Raw genomic sequence first — 21,515 nt, 5'->3', positions numbered from 1 at the left:
TCAGTATAGGCTCCCAGGGACTGCCACTTTCATAACCATTTTTGAACCATTTTTCAAGAGAAGAAGGGGATGACAGAGAAGGAGGTGGCTGTATGGAGTCATTGAAGCAGTAGGCATGAGCTTAAATGGACTCCAGAAGATGGTAGAGGACAGGAAGACCTGGAGGAACGTTGTCCATGGAGTCGCGATGGGTCGGACACGACTTCGCAATTAACAACAACAACAAAAGGATTTTGGGTTAAAACGCCCTAGTTTTCCTGGTGTTGTTCTCCTTGTTGCCTTCAAAAAGGTGGAAAGTAAGCAGAACCTTTAGCAACTGCGGCCCTTAGGAGCAAAGTTCTAGCTCTGTTCCTCAGTTTTAAACGAACCCACCCCCATAGCACAATTAGTAGAATTTCAAATGAAGGTGAGTTTAACCCTCAAGACTTATTCACAGAGGGGTTTTTTGTACTATTTTTAGTTGCATTTGACATTCTGACAGAAAGCGAATCACCTTAAACCACAAATAAGGAAAAAGAAAAAATGCTGAATTTCTCCCGAAGAGAGAGAAGATGGATAGAAAATTTAAATTTGTCTCATTTCCATCAAGATGGAGCCTGGGCTGCCTGCCAGAGGTTTAGCGCTTGGAGTGATGGGCTGGGATTTTAAAAAGGGCTGCATGAAATAAAGTATGCACAGGTTTCTACGGAAGTGCAGACTTCATTTTTCGGAGAACCTATTCATTATTGTTTTAAAACCAAGAGAAAAATATCAAGATTCTAGTCCTTATGCTCTGAAAGATTTGCTTGAAAACACCTAGAAAAGAGCAGCTGACATTTTAGAGAAGGTGCAAAGTGAATGTTCCAACTTCCACGGAATAAACAACATTCTGCAGGCAGAAATAAAATAATTTTTTTTTAAATTTCTGTATGCAGGATCTCCGTCATCTAACAGTGAGGAGCTGGCCAGGACACCTGTAGCATTTGGAAGGAAGGGATGGTTCTTCTTGAGAAGCTTCAGAAAAGCAACCTTTGGGCTAGCTCTGAGGAAAGGAAGTCACTAGCAGTAGTTAAGAGTGCTAATTAGTGCTGGAAGCTATAAATTAGATCTTTGTTATCTCTTGGCAAGGATATCTCCTCTCCCACAGGGGGGAGTTTAATTTTCCAAGTCAGAATCCTCCCTTATGGGGATGGGGAAAAACATTTTCACCAGGAGACTATCAATGGAAGGAGCCAATAGGAAACCGGGCAGGACTCACCTGACCTGAGACCCCAAACTCCCCCCCCCCTTTGAGAGAGGAAAACTGTGATGAAAGGTGCCCATGCTCTAAAGTGCCTGTTGGGAGGTTTTCTGCTGTGCCCCTGCCTGATTGATGGCATTGCCGTCTTGAGCCTCTGCTGGGGACAGATCTGGGCCCAAAAGCATAGCTCAGCTTCTCCACCTTGGCCACTTGAAGATGGACTTCAAAGCCAGCTGGGGAATCCTGGGAGTTGAAGTCCACCATCTTCAAGGGGCCAAGATTGAAAAATGCTGGCCTAACCAGAGCAGAATGGTCCTGCTTCCAGAAGATGCTCCCTGCTGTGTCTCTGCATGTGGCGGTTCCCAGTCCAGAGCCAAGCCCTGACTGGCAGAGAAAAGGTCACTGGTAAGAATAAGCTTCCTCAGGAGATCCAGAGGAAGAAGATCAGCAACAGGTTGTGTGTGTGTGTGTGTGTGTGTGTGTGTGTGTGTGTGTGTGTGTGTGTGAGGGGCAGCTGATGGGCCAAAGCAGTGAGGTGTTAATTCTCAAGGACCAGGAAGAGAAAATAGAAGTCGCTCAGGATTCCAGCTGTGTCTATCAAAGGCAGAGCTTGGGGCTTCCGTCAGAGCAAGGGACGAAACTGGCTCTTTCAGGGTAGGCAACATGGTGCTTGTAGGCTCATTTTTAGCTGCCGGCTAATCTCCCTACCACACCTGACTTTTAGAACACATTTTTTTTTAAATTTAAAAATAATTATGAAGCTGGTATAATGCAAGATAAAGTTCCACCTTCCACACCAGATTTATTTGCAAAAATAAGGCCTTCCTGAGGTCTTTCTGGGATAGCAACAGCACTTAGACTTATATACCACTTTACATTGCTTTACAGCCCTCACCAAACGGTCTACAGATTCAGCATCTTGCCCCCGACAATCTGTGTCCCATTTTACCGACCTCGGAAGGATGGAAAGCTGAGTTAGCCTTTAGCCGGTGAGAATCAAACTCCTGACTGTGGGCAGAGTCGGCCTGCAATACTGCATTCTAACCGCTGTGCCACCATGGGAAGGAAGGAAGGAAGGAAGGAAGGAAGGAAGGAAGGAAGGAAGGAAGGAAGGAAGGAAGGAAGGAAGGAAGGATAGCAATAGCTATAGACTGCTTCACAGTGCTTTACAGCCCTCTCTAAGCAGTTTACAGAGTCAGCATCTTGCTCCCCCCCCCCAATAATCTGGGTCCTACTTTTACCGACCTCAGAAAGATGAAAGGCTGAGTCAACCTTGAGCCCATCAGGATTGAACTCCTAGCTGTGGGCAGAGTTAGCCTGCAATAGTGTATTCTAAGCTCGCCTTCACTGCAGACAACTTGCAGCACCGTTTTCACAATGGGACTTTTGGCGGGCTCAGCAGGGCAGAGACAGCTTGCACAATTCCTATTGGCTTTTGAAAGCCAATAGAATTAGACTCTATTCAAGAGAGTCTATTCTATTGGCTTTCGAAAGCCAATAGAATAAAAGGGAGTAGCACAGCTAAGGAAAAGGGAGAAAAAATGGCGGACTGCATTGTTTGGCGACCCCCGTGAAATGGTCGTTCGACCCCAAATGGGGTCCTGACCCACAGGTTGAGAACCACAGCTCCTAGGAGATGGCAAAGAGCCTACTTGCAGTTTTGTGATTGGCCATGTCCACCATGACAGCCATGAGTGTGCCCAATGCCGTCCACCATCTTGGAAAGACTCTGGATGCTGTTCTGGTCTGCCTGCCTCTCAAGAGAAAGCTTAGGGGCCTCAGGTGTCAGGGGCTTTGGCAGTGGGCAGTAGGCTCTTATCAGGAATGTCCACCTCCAACACTCCTTTGCAGCTGGTCTTTTTCTCTCCCCAGCATCCCACCAACCAAAGATGATGATGGAGGTTGCAATAAACACACACTCAGGCTAAAGAAAGAGTTCATCCAATTTAAATCCAAAAAAGGATTCCGGCCTCTAGAATTGTAGGAAGTGCAATTGATTAGACAACACTGTGCCAGCTCCAAAGTCCAGCCTGAAGGTCAAGATAAAAGAAGGCAAGGAAGGGAATGAGTTGATACTTAGAATTTGGGGAGCAAATTGTGCACACAAATACCCGTATCCTAATACTGTAATATGAGGCTCCCATGAACGTACATCTTAAGAGTGTAAACTAGAAATCCAGCATATCAAACTGGATTGCAAATAAAAGGCAAAGAAGAGGATACGAAGAGGAACGTCTTGAGAATAACTTGGCACTTAATACATGAAATTACAGTCTATCTTATAATTTATAAGATTTATGCCTTATATCACTTAGTCAATATCATGCAAATGACTTCCTGGTCTTCAAAACTTCCCTTTCTTGTTATAAGAACATATAAATATTTCAGAGTAAAATCAATTCAGATTCAAGTTAAATTATTTCCCTGAATCTTGCTCAAAATTTCAGATCCCCAGATTACAAAACCCATCTCTTTCCTCTATTCAAGCAAAGAACAAAACCAAGAGAGGGATTTATGAGCTTTGCATCTCTTCATCCATTCAACCTTGAGCCCCGTCAGGATTGAATTCCAGGCTGTGGCAGAATTTTGGCCTGCAAAACTGCACTTTATCCACTGCTCCACCAGTGGTTTATTCTTTACTTTTTAGATTTGTATGCCATCTTTTCTCCAGGATAGTGGTTCTCAACCTTTTTAATGCCGCGACCCCCAACTGGTCGTAAGTCGAGGATTACTCAACCGGTCGTAAGTCGAGGACTACTCAACTGGTGCAGCACCGTTTGCAGAATGGGACTTTTGGCGGGCTCAGCAGGACAGAGACATCCTGGACAATTCCTATTGGCTTTGGAAAGCCAATAGAATTAGACTCTATTCAAGAGAGTCTATTCTATTGGCTTTCAAAAGCCAATAGAATAAAAGGGAGTAGCACAGCTAAGGAAAAGGGGGGGGGGGAATGGCGGACTGCGTTGTTTGGCGACCCCCCTGAAATGGTCGTTCAACCCCAAATGGGGTCCCGACCCACAGGTTGAGAACCACTGCTCCAGGAGATCAAGGCAACATACATGACACTCTCTTCTCCCATCTTCCTCACAACAACAGCCCTTTGAGCTGGGTTTGAGGAAGCAACTACCCCAAAGTTACCCAGTGAGATTCAATGGCTGAAAGTGAACTTGATTAATTAATTCAACACCCTAACCATTATGCCTCATTAGGATTCTTTATAATCTCTGCATTCAGATCTTTTGGTCAAATGACAATTATTAACTTATGATCTCTCCAACACACACACACACACACAAACACAAAATAACCACAGCTATCGCTTTTCTGGGTATTCAATATTCAATGTGAAGAAGACTGACAAATTCAGATGCTACGCCCTTCGAGCTTTGCCGGAGTGAGGCTTCCACTGCTCCATTGTACCACCCATCTTGCAAAGGTCAACTCCCCATTAGAATTGCATACAGCGGCATCTGCAGAAGCCTTAAATCTGCAAGATGGCCAGTACAACACTACAGTCAAAGCCCCCACCCCCACCCGCCTTTGATTTACAGAAAGGCCAGGGCTTCTCTCAACACAGTCTGCCATCTTGAAGATGTTCACTGACACAACCTAGAACTAAGGAGGAATTTCCTGACAGTGAGAACAATTAACCAGTGGAACAACTTGCCTCCAGAAGTTGTGGGTGCTCCTTCACTGGAGCCTTTTAAGAGGAGATTGGACAGCCATTTGTCTGGAATGGTATAGGGTCTTCTGGTTGAGCAGGAAGTTGGACTAGAAGATCTCCAATTCTGTTATTCTGTATTCTGTAAACAGGCTTCTTCACCATCCGATCTTTGTTTCCAACTCTGCAAAATTATGATTCCAAGGTGCACTTGGTTTTTCCCATTCAATCAAGGATAAAGTTGGATTCTTTTGCTTCACTCTCTGCCCTGAATAATTCAAATTCTTATGGGGAAATTAGAGGAGGCAATCTGCTGAAAATTTGCTAATTGGTCCCTTCTGATACTTCCCTTGCTATAGCTAAGCTATTTTGTTCTAATCAGAAAACAGTTTTTTCTCAGAGACTGGCTTAAAAACTCTGAAACACAATCTAGACACAATCAGATAAGAGTTAATCTAGAAACCTGAGAGAAAGATGTAGAAACTGCTTGGACTGTCTGGAGATGTTAACTGGGTCACATGGAATACCAGAAAAATGGAACAGAGAAGAAATAATTGGCTGAACCCAAAGATTTTGGGGCTAAAATATGCAAGGGGATCAGCCAAGCTCGCTGCCATTTCTATTTCTGAATCAAAGGGCAGAAAGAAATACACATTTCTAAAAATAAAGTGCTTAGGATCCATTTGCTACATCTTTTTAATAATCTGTGTAAAGTGTCCACATTAAAAGTGAACAACCATAAGCCCAAGCTGGCCCATATGCAGTAGCCCTGGGCCAATCTGACATATTTTTTCTTCTTGTGAGGCAGATATGTACATTTGTTTTAATGAAGCTTAGTAGTTTTGAGAAACAAAGTAAAAAAAAAAAACCACAAATGTGCCCAAGAACATAGAATAACATAGTTGGAAGGGGCCTTTGAGGTCTTCTAGTCCAGCCCCCTGCTTAAGCAGGAGATCCTATTCCATTCCACATAAGTGTTGTCCAATCTCTTCTTAAAAACCTCCAGTGTTGTAGCACCCACAACGTCTGAAAGAAAGCTGCTCCACTGGTTAATTGTCCTCACTGTCAGGAATTTTTTTTAGTTCTAGGTTGCTTCTCTCCTGGGTTAGTTTCCATCCATTGGTTCTTGTCTTGATTTTTGATGCTTTGGAAAATAGTTTGATCCCCTCATCTTTGTGACAGCCCCTCAAATACTGGAAAATACCAAAAAATCTCAACCTCACTCATCTGTGACACCTCCCCACCTTCCCCAATGCCTTCCTGCAAAAAAGGAGAGGGATGTGAATCTTCTGTAGAAAACCTTGAATATCAAAGAGGAAAAGGTTAAATACACTGAATTTTGTTATAATCAAGCTGATTTAGCATACACCTTGGTGAGAGGCTATGCTTCTATCTTTGATCAGAAGGGCCTCATTCATTAAGACTTCATCAGGACCCTCTGGCTTAAAGAGTCAGGATGACTCACCTGCTGAATTGCAGTAGACCTGATCACTCCAGCCACTCATCACCTAAACCAGAAGGAATGGCCCCAGGAGGAGAAAATCATTGCCAGAAGAAATCTCAAAGGTGCATTTTTCTTCAAAAGGCAACTGAACTGTTCTAATGGAAGGATAGATACTGACAGGTGAGACGAGATGATGGGGAGGGATGGATCCTCCCACCATCAAAACTGATGAAGCTTCTTGGATGAGAAGTGAAACATTTTCTTCTTCTTCCACAAGGAAAAAAAAAACAGTCCAGTTGCCTTTTGAAGAAAAAAAGCACCTTTGAGACAACTATGACCTGAATGACTGGGAATCTCCACAGACAGTTTCCGGAGGAAGGACCTTTCCCTATAAGAAGTATAAAATAGAGTATGTCAGGTGGGAACATCTGGACTTCTTTAAGACAGTCAAGGGGTCAAAGTGCCTTAGGAGCTATCACGCAAGAGTGCCAGTGACCAGGTGGTTCTTCTGCAATTCAAGAACACTTTGAATTACTTTCCAAGTGCACCTGGCTTTCTCTCTGTTAGGAAAATATTGTTGCTGTTTATGGGTCTCCTGTGGAATTGAAGCTAGATTATTCTTTAAAGCGGCAGTTCTCAACCTGGATAACTTTAAAGATGTATGGACTTCAACTCCCAGAAATCATGCTGGCTAGGGAATTGTGGGAGTTGAAGTCAACGCCTCTTGAAGTTGCTAAGGTTGAGAAACACTGCTTTAAAGGTTCATAAACCGATCCTGTAATTTTAAGCCCCTTCTACCAATCAGATCTTTCTTCCTAAGCTTTGCAAACACAATTGTGGGACCTCAACCCACATAAAAGCTACTTCATATCGGAAAACCAGAATTGTATGCTTGGCCCCACTCTTTTTTTTAGCATCATTGGGTATATTTTTTAAAAAAAGACTATTAGAGGTAGAAATATTTTTATTCTTATTTTCCTATTAAAGAGCAGACTATTGAGCCATCAGTATGCAGTTATCTTGCTGCAGATTTTGGCAGAATGAAGATGCTCTTTTAGGCTGAACAATCAATGCCAATACATTTTCTTAAGCGCCCCAATAAACAGGAACAGACAATGAGATAAAGGGGCCCGTATCCGCTTGGTAAGGCCTCTTCCAGGATGCTCTGACTATTGAACTTAATTTATTAAACTTTCTGAATATTTTTTCAAGTTATCAGATCTGAGCCTCCTGCCTGCCACGATTCCAGGAAGCTGTACCCACTGAGCAGGACTCACCCAAACTTGTAATTCAAGGGTGGAATCCTGACAATCTGCACTTGTTTAAAGTCCTTAGTTATTTATCTGGCATTGAAAGCAGAGTCAGAATTTAAACCCCACTTGACATTATGCTTTAAACCAAGTCCAATGTACATAATTTAAATTCACCCTTTAAATTAATCAATAAATATATGCCTGGAAACCTTATTGAAAATCCAGGCCCTAAATCTGCCACGGTATAAATCCAGGCAACTCTTAATCACTTTTGCAGAGCTTTCTCGATTCCCAAAATTCTAATAGCTTGTCACAATCACAAAAACCATCGTAAAGTCATCCATTTCCCTAACGGAAAATGGGAAAGATTAGCCCCACCCCCGCCAGCTCTCATTTCTGCCCTAAGGCAAGCAGCCACCCAAATGAAAAGTGCAGATTACCTAGATCCCTCAACAGCACAGATTACCTAGATCCCTCAAGGCCCAGGTTGAGGCAATGACCTGGGCAAAAGCCATATTGGTATTTTGACTGATAACCTTCACTGGATGGCCTTTGATGGCCCTTGCCATTCTGTCTTTCTGGGCCACCTGCGAGGGATGGGGCACTGCACCACAATGGGTCTTTCTCAGAAGGAGGAGGAAAGAAACGAGAGAGCAGCAGCTGAGGACAGATGAAGTCCCAAATCATTCCTCTTTCTCTCCTGTTACACAAAGTGTTGGGAAAGGTCACCCTTCAGGCCAGGGAGATGGACCACCAGAATGCCAACAATTCTCAGATACCCCTCTCTATTCAGGAATTCTCCAGATATGCACTGAAAGTCTGATCCAGGCTGTGAAGATCATGGGGATCATGAGAAACGGGCTATAAGATGAAGCTCTGCAAAAAGGTCCCGTTTGTCCAGAAATCACCTGGTTCTCCATCAGCTTCAGCTATAACTCCAGATGGGTTGGCATTCCCTGAAGGAGCAGCTCCCCGACTTTGGGGTTCTTCTAGACCAGTGGTTCTCCACCTGTGGGTCGGGACCCCATTTGGGGTCAAACGACCATTTCACGGGGGTCGCCAAACAACGCAGTCCGCCATTTTTTCCCCCTTTTCCTTAGCTGTGCTACTCCCTTTTATTCTATTGGCTTTTGAAAGCCAATAGAATTGACTCTCTTGAATAGAGTCTTATTTCTATTGCTTTCAAAAGCCAATAGGAATTATCCAGGCTGTCTCTGCCCTGCTGAGCCCTCCAAAAGTCCCATTCTGCAAACGGTGCTGCACCAGTTGAGTAGTCCTCGACTTACAACCGGTTGAGTAGTCCTTGACTTACGACCGGTTGGGGGTCGCGGCATTAAAAAGGTTGAGAACCACTGGTCTAGGCAGACTTCTAGACAGGGAGGTAGAGGCTGAGACTTTGCCCTTGATGAGGCGCTTCTGGGACCAGAAACCTGGAGCAAGAGAAGGTCATCCTCATCTCCTCCAGGACCGGCCAATGCAACACGCCCAGCTTAGGACAGTCTTTGAAGACTTCCCAGGAATAACAGTGGGTGCAAAGACAGCTGCCACAGGGAAGAGCAGTGACAGCCACCTAACACCTGTTCTGTGGGCCCAGTTGTGAGAACCCGTTCTCAGACAGTCACAAGCAAACAACCTGACATTAGACTCGTCTGCTACCAAAACAACCACCACCACCACGACAAGAAGCAGATGGAAACTGCCTCTCCCACTCAAAAGAGGATGGCTTCTAGCCCTTTCCAGCGTTTGGGTGAGAAAAGATGTGTAAAAATTTGAACACGAATTTCACTATAATTACAGCTTCCCTTTGATGCAGGTGGTCACTGGAGCTCTTCCGTCCTGTTTATTTAGCTTTGCTATATAATAAGCCAAATTATCTGGTGTTGTAAGGACCCACCCCACTTTGCATCTTAAGAAGACAGAACTCTTGGAATAATTCTTCCAACAGGCATCCTTTATTAAGAAGAAGTGGTTGCAGGCGTGCTAGACAGGACTTGGGGTCCAAGCTCTCCCATTCAAGGTTTTAAGGGTTTCCCCAGTAGCCCCACCCAATCAACCCCCTCTTTCAGCGACAGTCTCAGGCATTACACTTCCACCCCCCTTTTCATTACTGCCTGGCTGGATGGAGACTTCAAAGAAACTACATGAAAGGAAAACGGCCCCATTCTTATGGTTAGTTCTTTTGCAATACACACATTCAGTTCCTTAGACGTATACTGAAGGAAGTGAGGGCCATAAAGCCCCTTTGTTCTCCCCCTTCTCTCCCTCTTATGGCAGAATCCAGAGAAGGCGGAATTGGGGTTTTCTATATTTGATAACTGGAGATGAAGTATAAGTGGATTCTGACAGGTGTCCTTGAAAACCCATTCTTGCAATTTCTTCCCTAGCCAGGCAAGAAAAGTCTTAGAGCTGCATCGGTTTCCAATTCAAATCCATAAAACCCTCCACAGTTCGATGCCTGGAAACATCCCACCACCGTTTACTTCATGTAGAACCAATTTGTCCCATGCAGGCTTTCCCCCCCTCCACATAAGTGAGACTTGGAGGGGGGCTGTTTTTGCAGCCAAATTCCAGTACAAACTCAGTTCTATCTATCAGCCCGAAGACTGTATCTTCCAAGAATAAATGGCCCTTATGATTTAGTCATTAAGTTCCCATAAAGTTGATCGTTAAAAAGTAACGTAATGACAGAAGCTTTGTTCATCAAAGGATCGTCTTGCCTGTTGCTTCTTCTCGCCTGAAGCAGCAAAATATTCATAAGAGGGCAGATCCCATTAAGGCAAGACATTTAGGGGCACCTTTCATTCTGAAACAGCTCCTGAAGCATAGAATTCAGATACCAAGGATGGGAACAGGGACTGACTCAAAGGCCAGTATGCTCCCCACATTTGCAAAGCTCTTCTAGGGGAATGCAGTGCTGAGAAAGAAGCTTAACGGTGCAGAGAGCTACCCTGGAAGCAATGGAGGAGTAGGACTTGCCCCTTCTCTGCCTTCAGCTTTGGCACCTCAACCTAATCTCTGGAAAGCCCAGCTCAGCCAAAAGCACAATCCCAGCTCTACAAAAACACACCGAGGGCTCAGTCGGCCTTCACATAGTAAATATGCTTGTAAATAGTCTTAGCGAGAATCAGTTTGTTGCAATGGTTATAAAGCACTGGACTAGAAACCAAGAGACTGTGAGTCCTTGAACTCGCCACTTTCTCTCAAGCCTGGGAAGAAGGAAATGGCAAGCCTTCTTCTGAAAAATCTTGCCAAGGAAACTGCAGGGACATGTCCAGGTGGCCTCCCAGAACTGGACACAACTGAATTGAAGGAAAAGAAATTCTCTTATGGGGAAAAGAGGGGTGACAAAGACAGTGGGGCCAGTGGCTATTGGCTGTTTATGGCCTCCAACCCCACCGTTGAAGCATCTAGAGCAGTGGTTCTCAACCTATGGGTCGCGACCCCATTTGGGGTCGATCGACCATTTCACGGGGGTTGCCAAGCAAGGCTATCCGTCATTTTTTCCCCCTTTTCCGGTGGGTGCCTTGGGCTGGGCCAGCTGGTGGCCCAGCCGGTGGTCGGCCTGCTCCGTCTCTGCCGCTTGCCAGCTATGCCTCGGCCGGGTGCAGGGGGCGGCACCATGCATGCGTGGCGCTCCTGGGCAGGGAAAGTCCTCGACTTACGACCGGTTGGGTAGTCCTTGACGTACGACCGGTTTAGTCCTCGACTTACGACCGGTTTAGTCCTCGACTTACGACCGGTTTAGTCCTCGACTTACGACCGGTTGGGGGTCACGGCATTAAAAAGGTTGAGAACCACTGATCTAGAGACATCCCAGCCCCCCAAATCATCAATTACCAATGAAGTAACTTTCACCCAACATGAAAGTAATGGCAAAACTAGGGTCCACTATCTTGTGTTATTTTTTATTTTATTTTAAAAACAACTCCAATAAAAGAGATGACAAATTAGTCCTCTCTTCGAAGAATCTGAAAGCAGAGTGGACCTATGGAAAGCTACAAAGGACCAGCACTGGATGGAACCAAGGAAGGGGCTGACACTTGGATCTGACAAAAGCTGGGAAGTACGGAAATGGTTGAACAGACTGCACAAGGGTACAACAAGCTCCAGGGACACTCTGAACAAATGGGGCTATCCAATGGCTTCTGTTCTTTGCAATTGTGGTGACATACAGAAAACAACACAAATACTACCATGCCTGCTTTTTGTGTCCTGATCAGTGTACACTGGAGGACCTCGTGGCAGCGCGACTGAACGCAATTAATGTTGCTAGTTTCTAGACAAGAGCTGATTAATTTGTACATGTTTTGTATTTTATATTTTAAATTTTATATCATATAGCAGTGGTTCTTAAGCTGTGGTCTGCGGACCCCCGGGGGGCCACGATGTCGTCACGGGGTCCATGAAGGCTTGAAGAAATATTGTGATTTAAATCTTGAGTTAAGCCTTGGGGGCCTGTGACATAACAGGTATTTAAAGGGGGTCCGTGGTGAAGACACGGTTGAGAACTACTATCGTATAGTATGCCTTATTTTAATCGTGATGCTTCTGACACGGATAAACAATTAGTCCTCTCCCTCCTGTGGCACAATCACAATTGTTGTGCATCCCCCAAAGGCAAATTAGGAAGACTCCGTTATCCTAAATCCCATCCCTGCTCAGAAAAAAATTGCCACAGCAAAAAAAAAAAAAAAAGGCCAGCTGGGATACCTCCCACTGGAGCTGACCCACAGGATCCCGGGAGAATCCCTGCTCTGCCCTCAGGATGCCGCCTTCCTCTCATCCACAACTGAACCTGCCTGCCTTGCCATTTCTCCAGCCCATTGTGGTTTTCCACCTTCTTCATCACAGGCCTTCTTCTATGCACGAGTTGTGGTGCTTTGGCAGGGACTGTGGATAATGATCCAGCAACCTGTTGGCCACTTTCAGGCGCAAGGATGCACCCCTGGTTGGTGCTCTCTCCTTGCCCATCCTGATTTCAGCAGGGTGCTCGGGTTTTGTGGGCAGCTGCCCAGAACATGCCTGTGATTTTTTTGGGGGGGGAAGCGCAAGTGAGCTCTTATGCAGGCTTTCTATCCACATGCCGGTCTTGTGAAACAGCATTGGGCTTCTTTTGGCACTCTTTGGAACAGCGCTGGCCTCTCTTGATGACTGAGGCTAATTCTTTGGGCAGCAGATCATCACCAGGAAATAAAAAACCTGTTTCTAAGGACTACCAATTGCCCACTGCTGATCAGGGCTTGCTTTCTATGGCTTTAATTTGGGCAGGGAGGGGTGCATCGTCTTATCACCTCCTTGGTCGTTTGCTGCCTAGACTTTTCCTCTCCAGTTTTGGCAGAAATACTAGGTGGCAACTAGAGAAAGATTTGGGCATCAATGAAAATCACATCCTTTGGTGATTCTGATGGAAGAGAAGGATCAGGTTTCTGACTTCTTGGCTTCCGTAGACCAGGTTTATAAAGTCTCCTGCCTTGGGCAGGGGGTTGGACTAGAACAGTGGTGGCAAACCTATGGCACGCATGCCAGAGGTGGCATGCAGAGCCCTCTCTTTGGGCACGCGTGCCATCGCCCAAGCCCTGCCTCCCCCTGCGGACCCTTCCTCACCAGCAGCCCCCCCCCAGAGGAGAGTCACCCCTGGACGTGGCCCGTGCAGAGCAGCGCAGCCAAGGACATGGCAGCTGGGAAGCAGGGACAAGACTCTGCCCTTGTGCTCCGTCACGCACAGATATGCTGTGGGGTGCAGGCAGAGGGCAGGGCCGCTATGACGCTGCACGGCTGCCTGGGCGATGTGCTGTGGCGGACGGTGGAGGTGGTAAGTGGCCCTGTGGGCAGGTGGGGCAGGGGCGGAGCGGGAGGGAGCGGTTTTGGGGCACTCGGTGTCTAAAAGGTTCACCATTACTGGACTAGTAGATCTCCAAGGTCCCTTCCAGCCCTAGGATTCTATGAAATGTAACGAATGCATGGGTGACCTTGAGGGAAAAGGAGCAAAGATGCAGCTTAGGAACGGAGAAGAGGAGCAGAATCCCTAAGTCGCATAACGGTCAAAAAAAGAAACCAAGGAAGGATCCACCCTAATAGAGCGAGCAGTTAAAAGAGGGAAGTTTGCATTTTCAAGCTTACAAGATTGACATCGGCCTTCCCAGGTAAACCAGACAGAAAATACGACCAGATGAGCTAAATTCACTTTATTGTAAGACAACCTTAACAGAATCTTGCAGGTCTGAAAGTACAAATCTTCCCACCTCCATTTTTAACTACTCGCTCCATTAGGGTGAATCCTTCTTGAGCTTCTTTCTCCAACCATTAAGCGACTGGGGGCTCTTAGCCCTCTTCTCTGGCCATTCCTTGGGCAGCAAGTCTTCTCCCCTTTGCTCAAGGTCATCCATGCATTCTGTTATACCAAAGCCACCACATTCAGGAGAGCAATAGGAGCTGCTTTAGCCCACTCAGCCAATGGCAGTGAAAACACAACTGGGAGGACAATCAAAAACCATAAGGACAGAACCAGAATAGAGGTTGGCTGTTAGGAGAGGACAAATCGTGTCATCACACCTCTTTGCCGCTTCAAGGACTGAAGGAAACGTGCTAAAGTAGCTCAGAGGATGAGCCATAAAAAAAAAATCCCTTCTTGATATCACCCATTTGCAAAATGTTTTCCCGATTCCATTACCTGAAAGTAATTTTTGCTCATGATAGGAAAATAACTCTTCAGTATTCTGTCTGGAGGCATCCGGTGACAGCCCCCGAAAGCAAAAGTACATTTGCAGCTCAGCTTTTCCACTTAGGAAGAAAAAGTTAAAGTATTTCACTTTTTATTCTGCGGTGAATCAGAGGCTGTTTAAATCTTGTCAGCCTTCTGATGGTTTAATTAAGGCCTCCGGTGAGCAAAAATGAACTAAATTTTCTCTGACAGAGAAGCCCAAAGTCTCAAACACGTTGACAGGCTGTTTTATGGGAGAAAGGCAAATTAACTGCTAATAACCCTAGCCCCCTCCCCAAGAGCCACCAGAACAAAAACCTCTGGTCCATTTGCAGAAAGAGAGACATCTGCTCGGCAACTCGAAACAAGCCATTACACTAGTTCTATCAAAAATCAAATCTCCGGAACTTTCATAATTCAGGAGAGAAGAGGAACTCTCCTCACGGCCTGCTGGAGCTGGCTCTGGCCGAGGGATGCTGAGGCACCCAGAGCAGGTGACAAAACTCATTGGGGGGGGGGAGGAAGGGGCTGTGGCAGGTGCAAAATGCAGCTCGCTACTCTGGCTGCCCCATTTGAAGAGATAAAGGTGATGAAAATACATGCAGTTTATAAGGAACTGCGAACACCCATCAGCTACCACAGCCTGCCCCTGAGTTTTGCAGCTTTTGATGCAACTAAACTGCATCCAGGTTGTCACAAGGAAGAGGGAGCCAAGCTATTCTCCAAAGCACCAGAAGGGAAGACAAGAAACAATGGGTGGAAACTATTCAAGGAGAGAAGCAACCTGGAATTAAGGAGAAACTGCCAAACAGTGAGGACAAATTAACCAGTGGAACAGCTTGCCTCCAGAAGTTGTGGGTGCTCCATTACTGGAGAAGAGAGTGGAGAGTCACTTGTCTAGAAGGGCATAAGGTCTCCTGCTTGAGCAGGGGGTTAGACTAGAAGACCTCCAAGGTCCCCTCTAACTCTGTTATTCATATGATGCATTGATTGGATCAGTTAAAGGATAAAAACAGACAGGAGAATGTGGATCGTATATAGACAGTACTGGAGAATGTAGAAAAGAGATCTAGCAATGTCTTGACGTAGCCATTCAAATAGACAAGTCAAAAAGAGACCCCACAAGAAATCTCTACTTTATTGAGATTGTCTATGAAAATAGAATTTTGGAAACATGTTAGTGTTTTCTCTTCCTTCCAACTTACTCACGCTTTCTCATCTCCTGGATTTAGTCCCAGTTTTGCTAAAGGTAAGGTCCACCTCTCTGCTAAGAGAAAGGCCACCTTCTCTAGGGTTGTCCCTGCTCTTCTGTGTTTGCCTCTTGGCATCCGCTCTGAGCAGGAGATCAACGTGTGGACAGAGACGCCAGGATAGGTTATCCTCTTGGCGCCGTGTCTAGATCTGACATGCCAGCCCGAATTCTTTCTCCGCACCCCAATGTCTATATATTACAAGGAGCAAAGCTTCCCTTCCTGGCATTCCCCCGGCTGCCACCCAACCACAGACAGCCTCAAGCAAAACTGAAATGTGGGGAAATGAACTAACCGTTATTTGATTGCCTAAAGCTACAAGAAGCAGGGAATCCGATGTATTCCAATCAATAATTTAGATGACATTAAGACAGATTCAGGTTTGGGACCAGTTTATTGCAAGTGAAACAAAGTCTGTTAAATAGAATTATTTATTGCACGGCGTCTGCAACCTCCTTTTAGAAAGAAGGCCCCAAGGCAAAATTCTTCTTACAGAAAGACAACAATCAACCTCAGAAAGTGTGTGTGTGTGTGTGTGTGTGTGTGTGTGTGTGTGTGTGCATGTCCAGGAGCTCTGCAAAACTGAGGGAATGGTCTGTCCATGCCCTGCAAGTCTCATGCTGATCTTGGAATTGGAACCCAGCTCTCCCACCATCCGTGCTGTACTTACTGCTGTTATAATTCTACCAACATAGGTTGCTATGGATTCCTCTTTTCGTTCACACACATAGGATGGTGATCATTGCAGGCTACACTACAACGATACTGGGAAAAAAAACAGAGTTGGGATTTTGGGAAGAAATGCGGAACTTTCTGAGTAAAGGAAAAGTGATTTTGTTAGGCGATGCAAAGGGAGCGCTGGAAACCAGATGTGGGAATACAGAAAAAGTGATCGGTAAAAAGTAAGACATATATACACGATCAGAAGAGAAACCAGAATATGAACAAACTGTTTACAGACCTAACAACAACAACAACGATGATAATAATGTTGGAAGGGACCTTGGAGGTCATCTAGCCTCTGCTCAGGCAGGAAACCCCATACCATTTCAGACATACTGTATGATTGATTGCAAAGAAATATGTTGTATAATACATTATATATCCATATAAATTTACCTACATGTATAAGAATATATAGTTCCATACAGTGCTTTTTTGTAAAAAAAAAAAAGTTGTCAGAACTCACACACATCATACAACCTGCCTTGCCTACCCTACAATGTTCCATCCAAAAAAGGTGTACATATACATATACATATGTGTGTATATACATATACATACATACATATATATATATATATATATATATATATATATATATATATATATTTCACTTTTTTCTTATTTTTTCTGTTTAAATATATAAAGACCAAAAAGAAAAAGTAATTGAGCAATTTGGAAACCCAGGAAGGAATTACACTGGTAACTAATGAATATTTGTTTAGAAAAAAGGTCTTAAAAGGGGCAAGTTTGAAGACCCCTGATTTAGAGAAAGTATTTGATAAAGGAAATTACTTCAAGTTTTTCTCAGACATAAGGAGTTGAAATTTGGATTTTGAACATGATGAGAAAGGTATATGATGGAAGTAAAACATGCATTAACAATAAATGGACTGCTAAGTGAATGATTTAACTATATACTCAATTCAATTCAATTCACCCACATTTGCAGCACGGCAATGTTATTAGCACAGCTGGCTGGGGAATTCTGGGAGTTGAAGTCTACATGTCTTAACGTGTCAAGGTTGAGAAACCCTGAGGTAATGTATGGATGTTCTAGGATGATTTGCAGGGCTAGAAAGCTATGGAGAGTTTGTAAACTAGTTTTAGTTTGTGTTATTTTTCTTTAATTTTATTCCTATAAATTCTTTAGTTTACTATTTCTTACTCCTTTTCTACACTCTGCACGATGCTGTATATACACGTACAATTTAAAACCAGTCAGACACTGTAGGAGGGGAGCTGTGTTAACAGGAAAGAATCAAGAGGAGTCTGATAGCACCATGGCTACCAGATTCCTCCTGATTATTATTATTTTTTCAATCCACAAAGAAAATGATAATGGAAGAGGCAGAGTTTTTGTTGACTGATCACTCTTTGGAATGATTTATCTTACATTCAGAAATGCCATTAGCTGTCCAGACAAATACATCGGCCAGACTGCAAAACCATCTCTGATTTATTGTCATAATTATAGAATGATGATCTAAAATGTTTGGTAATCATGTAATTGGGAAGGAGCAATTATAGATCCTGGGGAAATTGGAAAGCCATCTAGCATAAAACGCACACTTCCGTTATGGAAAAGCTCTCCTCAGAAACCTGCAGCATCTTTGCAAATCAGGAAAGATTGGGAAAGTATCTCAAAAAATGCAATCTGATTAAGGGTAAAAAAAATCTCAAAACAAAGCCGAGCTGGCTTTAAAATGAAGAACGTTTTGCTCCATGGAGAAGTTTACCAGTGTTCATTGAAATGTGGTGGCATTTTTAGAGTCAACTATATTTCAGTAATTGGAACATGGCAGGACATCTTTAAAGCAAAGACGCTTCCTGCAACCAGCAGTGGGGAAAAAGCTAATACTCAAGAGGTTCTGATTCCCCCCCTCCCCCACCAAGATTTTCCGAAAGGAAGGTCAAAGAAAAACGCAACAACCACCAAAATCAGAGTGGCAGAAGGAAACTGTGATGTTCTCCTGCTCAAGGACTCGGAGAACAATCTGTTCTGCTGATGAGACATTGACGGGTCATGTTGCTCAACGTAACTAGGATTCTAGATGCTTTATTAGTAAAAATTCTCCTTCTGGGATTCCTAACACTGCCAGAGGACCCTCCGTCGTGTTTTTAAAAAGTTTCCTGTAACTTTAAAACTGGACCACCTCTCTCATCACTCATTTCCAAGATGTATTCAGGCCCCAAATGCTGCTTCCCTTGTGGAGGCACTAAGGGGCTCCTGGTCCCCACAAAAGGTCAAAGGGATGAGAATTCAGGAGCTCTCAGATAGGGTGGTTACAGGAAACCTCCTAACTTAGAAATGTTTTAATGAGCCTATAACAATATAAATAGATAATGTTAGTTTATCTTTAATTATATAACTTGGATGAAATGTTATATTAGTGAATCAGTTGGTTTTAGAACAGTGGTTCTCAACCTGTGGTCGGGACCCCATTTGGGGTCAAACGACCATTTCACGGGGGTCGCCAAACAAGGCTGTCCGCCATTTTTTCCCCCTTTTCTTTGGCCATGCCCCTGGCACCCGGTGATGTATAAGTGGTTGGGGGTCACCACAACATGGGGAACTGTATTATGGGGTCGCGGCATTAGAAAGGTTGAGAACCACTGTTTTAGAAAGATATTGATTTGATTATGTTTTTAAATCAATGGAGTTCGTTAAGCTTAAGTTTAAATGTGTGAAGAAATATAGGTTTTTATAGATTAATTTTTTATTGATTAATCTAGTTGATGGTTAGATATAGTAATGAATGAATTCATTTGGAAATGTATTAATTTGATTATAATACCCTATATAGATAGAGAGGGAATTTTTTAAGAAAGGCTGGGTATATATTTACTATGTTATTGCTTGTTTTTTTAAAAAAAACGGATCACCATGTTCCCACGCGGGTTCTTAAGCTGTGTTGGTGTAAAATGGAAAACGAATAAAAATTGTTTTGAAAAAAAAAGAAAGCTTCCTAGCAAAGGGTTTGGGGACCGGCCAGGAATCTACTTGGGTGACCGTTTCATAAGCAGAAAAAAGAGGCATTAAGAACCAAGGAGATTTAAAGTGTGTATTGAAGAAGCTTCTATAACTGTGCATCTTTTGGAGCTCTACTAGACTGCCAAAAGAATAAGAACAAGCAAAAGAAAGGTTTTTAACTTGATACCCTTAGAACATAATTTTGTTCTTTCAAGACAGCGAAGAGAAACTGTCAAAGAAGACATTTACATGAGGGGGAGGGGAGTAAAAACACTCACAAATGGCCATATGACAAGAAGCAGTGAAAAAAGCGGCAACAGCAATCTTGTGCACATGCAAGCAAAGACCAAGGGCTGCACCTGCTAGCCAGCCTGCCTCCGTCCCTTGAGGTGGGTTTTCTCTTATCTCACGGCATCTTTCCACTCTTAGGGATGTTGTGCTCTTGTGTGAAACCAAGCCCAAAGGCACGTTTTATAACATTTTCATCTTCTCCCATTGTAAGAGGAAAGAAAGAAAGAAAGAAAGAAAGAAAGAAAGAAAGAAAGAAAGAAAGAAAGAAAGGGAAGAAAGAAAGGAAGGAAAGAAGGAAGAAAGAAAAGAAGAAGGAAGGAAGAAGAAAGAAAGAAGGAAGGAAGGAAGGAAGGAAGGAAGGAAGGAAAGAAAGAAAGAAAGAAAGAAAGAAAGAAAGAAAGAAAGAAAGAAAGAAAGAAAGAAAGAAAGAAAGAAAGATGCTTTCTACACTCTTCCCAAAGTTTCCTTTTTTCCATCCCATACTTGGAAGAAGTTCTCCAGAACCATCAGCAAAAAGAATGATTTGGAATTAGTATTTTGAAAAATCGCACCCACACAGCACCTCTGGCTGCTCATTAAAGCAGACACAACCTTTTTTTCAGGGCTCCATGCAGGGGCCAATTCTAAAGCTCTTCCTCTCAATCATTTTTGAAGACTGCACAGCTGTAAAGGCACCTCTGCTTTGGAATCCCACTTCCTGCCTTTTGCAGCCCATTGATGGCAGCCAAACTCAGCACTGTTCCAACGCAAAAGGTGCCATTGATTCCCACTGAAATCCAGTTTATGGCAGATTTGACACTACCAGCAATCTCAATCCCCAGAAAGATCTTCTCTAGTGCAACAGATCAGGGGAAGCATTGGTTCCCCACAGGAAGAGCTTCCGATGGGCTGGATCCACCAACCCTGTTTCTACCTGGCCCGCAGAGGGAGGGAGGGAGGGAGGGAGGGAGGGGGAGAGATAGAGAGAGAGAGAGAGAGAGAGAGAGAGAGAGAGAGAGAGAGAGAGAGAGAGAGACTAGGTTTAGAAAAAAGCTATCCATAGCCAGCATCCTCCCTTAGGGAGGATTCTATTCGTCCAGAAGCCCAGATCTGTTGGCAGCCAAGCTTCCCCCCCCCCCCAAGAGCGTTCTGGGGGGGGGGGAATTAATTCTCTCTGCCTGCTGCTGAAACAGGGATGAAAGTCTAGGGCAGCCCCACACAAACAGGGCCACTCTGTCTTCCTCCTTTTCTCCCCTTTGGTCATGTAAAGTGGTTGAACAAGAGGAAACAAATCTCCCTCAACTGTATGACTAGTACATCAATGACAACTTGCTTTCGAAGCGGCTGCTGCCCACTTCAGCAAGGCATCCCTTATCTGGCACTACCAATGTTCCTGGTTAAAGCATTTCTCCCAGGAAGAGCCAGTATGGAATGCCAACTCCAGCAGCCGCCCCTTCAGCACCAGAACTGACGGCTTTGGGAAAGGTCCCTGGTACGGAGAACCACAGAGGTCCACTCCAGAACAATTGTTTTGAAACATCCTGGGCCAGCTGCCCAAATGCTTGAAATGAAGTCTTTTATTATTACTACTACTACTACTACTACTATTATTATTATTATTATTATTATTATTATTATTATTACTATTACTATTACTATTACTATTATTATTATTTAATTAGAAATGCTTGACAGAGAGAAAACGCTTCCCTCTTTCATTCGGGAGCTTTTCAATTTTGCAGAATAAACGAAGCAAGAAACAGCTTTCCAAGAAGCCCAGAAATGCCTCTGCAGCTGGGACCGAGCGAGCAGCCGGGACCCTCCTGCCTCCAGCTGGCAACGATCGACCAGGCACAGAGGCTCTTGGTTCAATTCCCGCTGGGCAGCCAGGCGTGCGGTGCCAAAGAGAGCGGGCCCTTGTCCAAAAAAAAAAAGGATTGGCTTCTTCTTTTTTTAAGCAGGGGGACTTGGTTCTCCCTACAGCCCCCTAGCTGCCTCCAACATGGAAATACGAGCAAGGA

General features: G+C 44.3%; 1 protein-coding gene across 1 annotated transcript in view; it reads right to left on the bottom strand.

The window, feature by feature from the left end:
- The window catches only part of RAB26 (RAB26, member RAS oncogene family), a 171,362-nt gene that overhangs the window by 144,449 nt on the left and 5,398 nt on the right, over positions 1–21,515 (bottom strand). The gene's annotated exons all lie outside the window — the stretch shown is intronic.

Source organism: Crotalus tigris, unplaced genomic scaffold (genome assembly GCF_016545835.1).
Source record: "Crotalus tigris isolate CLP2741 ecotype Arizona unplaced genomic scaffold, ASM1654583v1 scf7180000018301.7375997, whole genome shotgun sequence".
NCBI lineage: Eukaryota > Metazoa > Chordata > Lepidosauria > Squamata > Viperidae > Crotalus > Crotalus tigris.
This window is presented reverse-complemented; position numbering and strand designations above follow the sequence as displayed.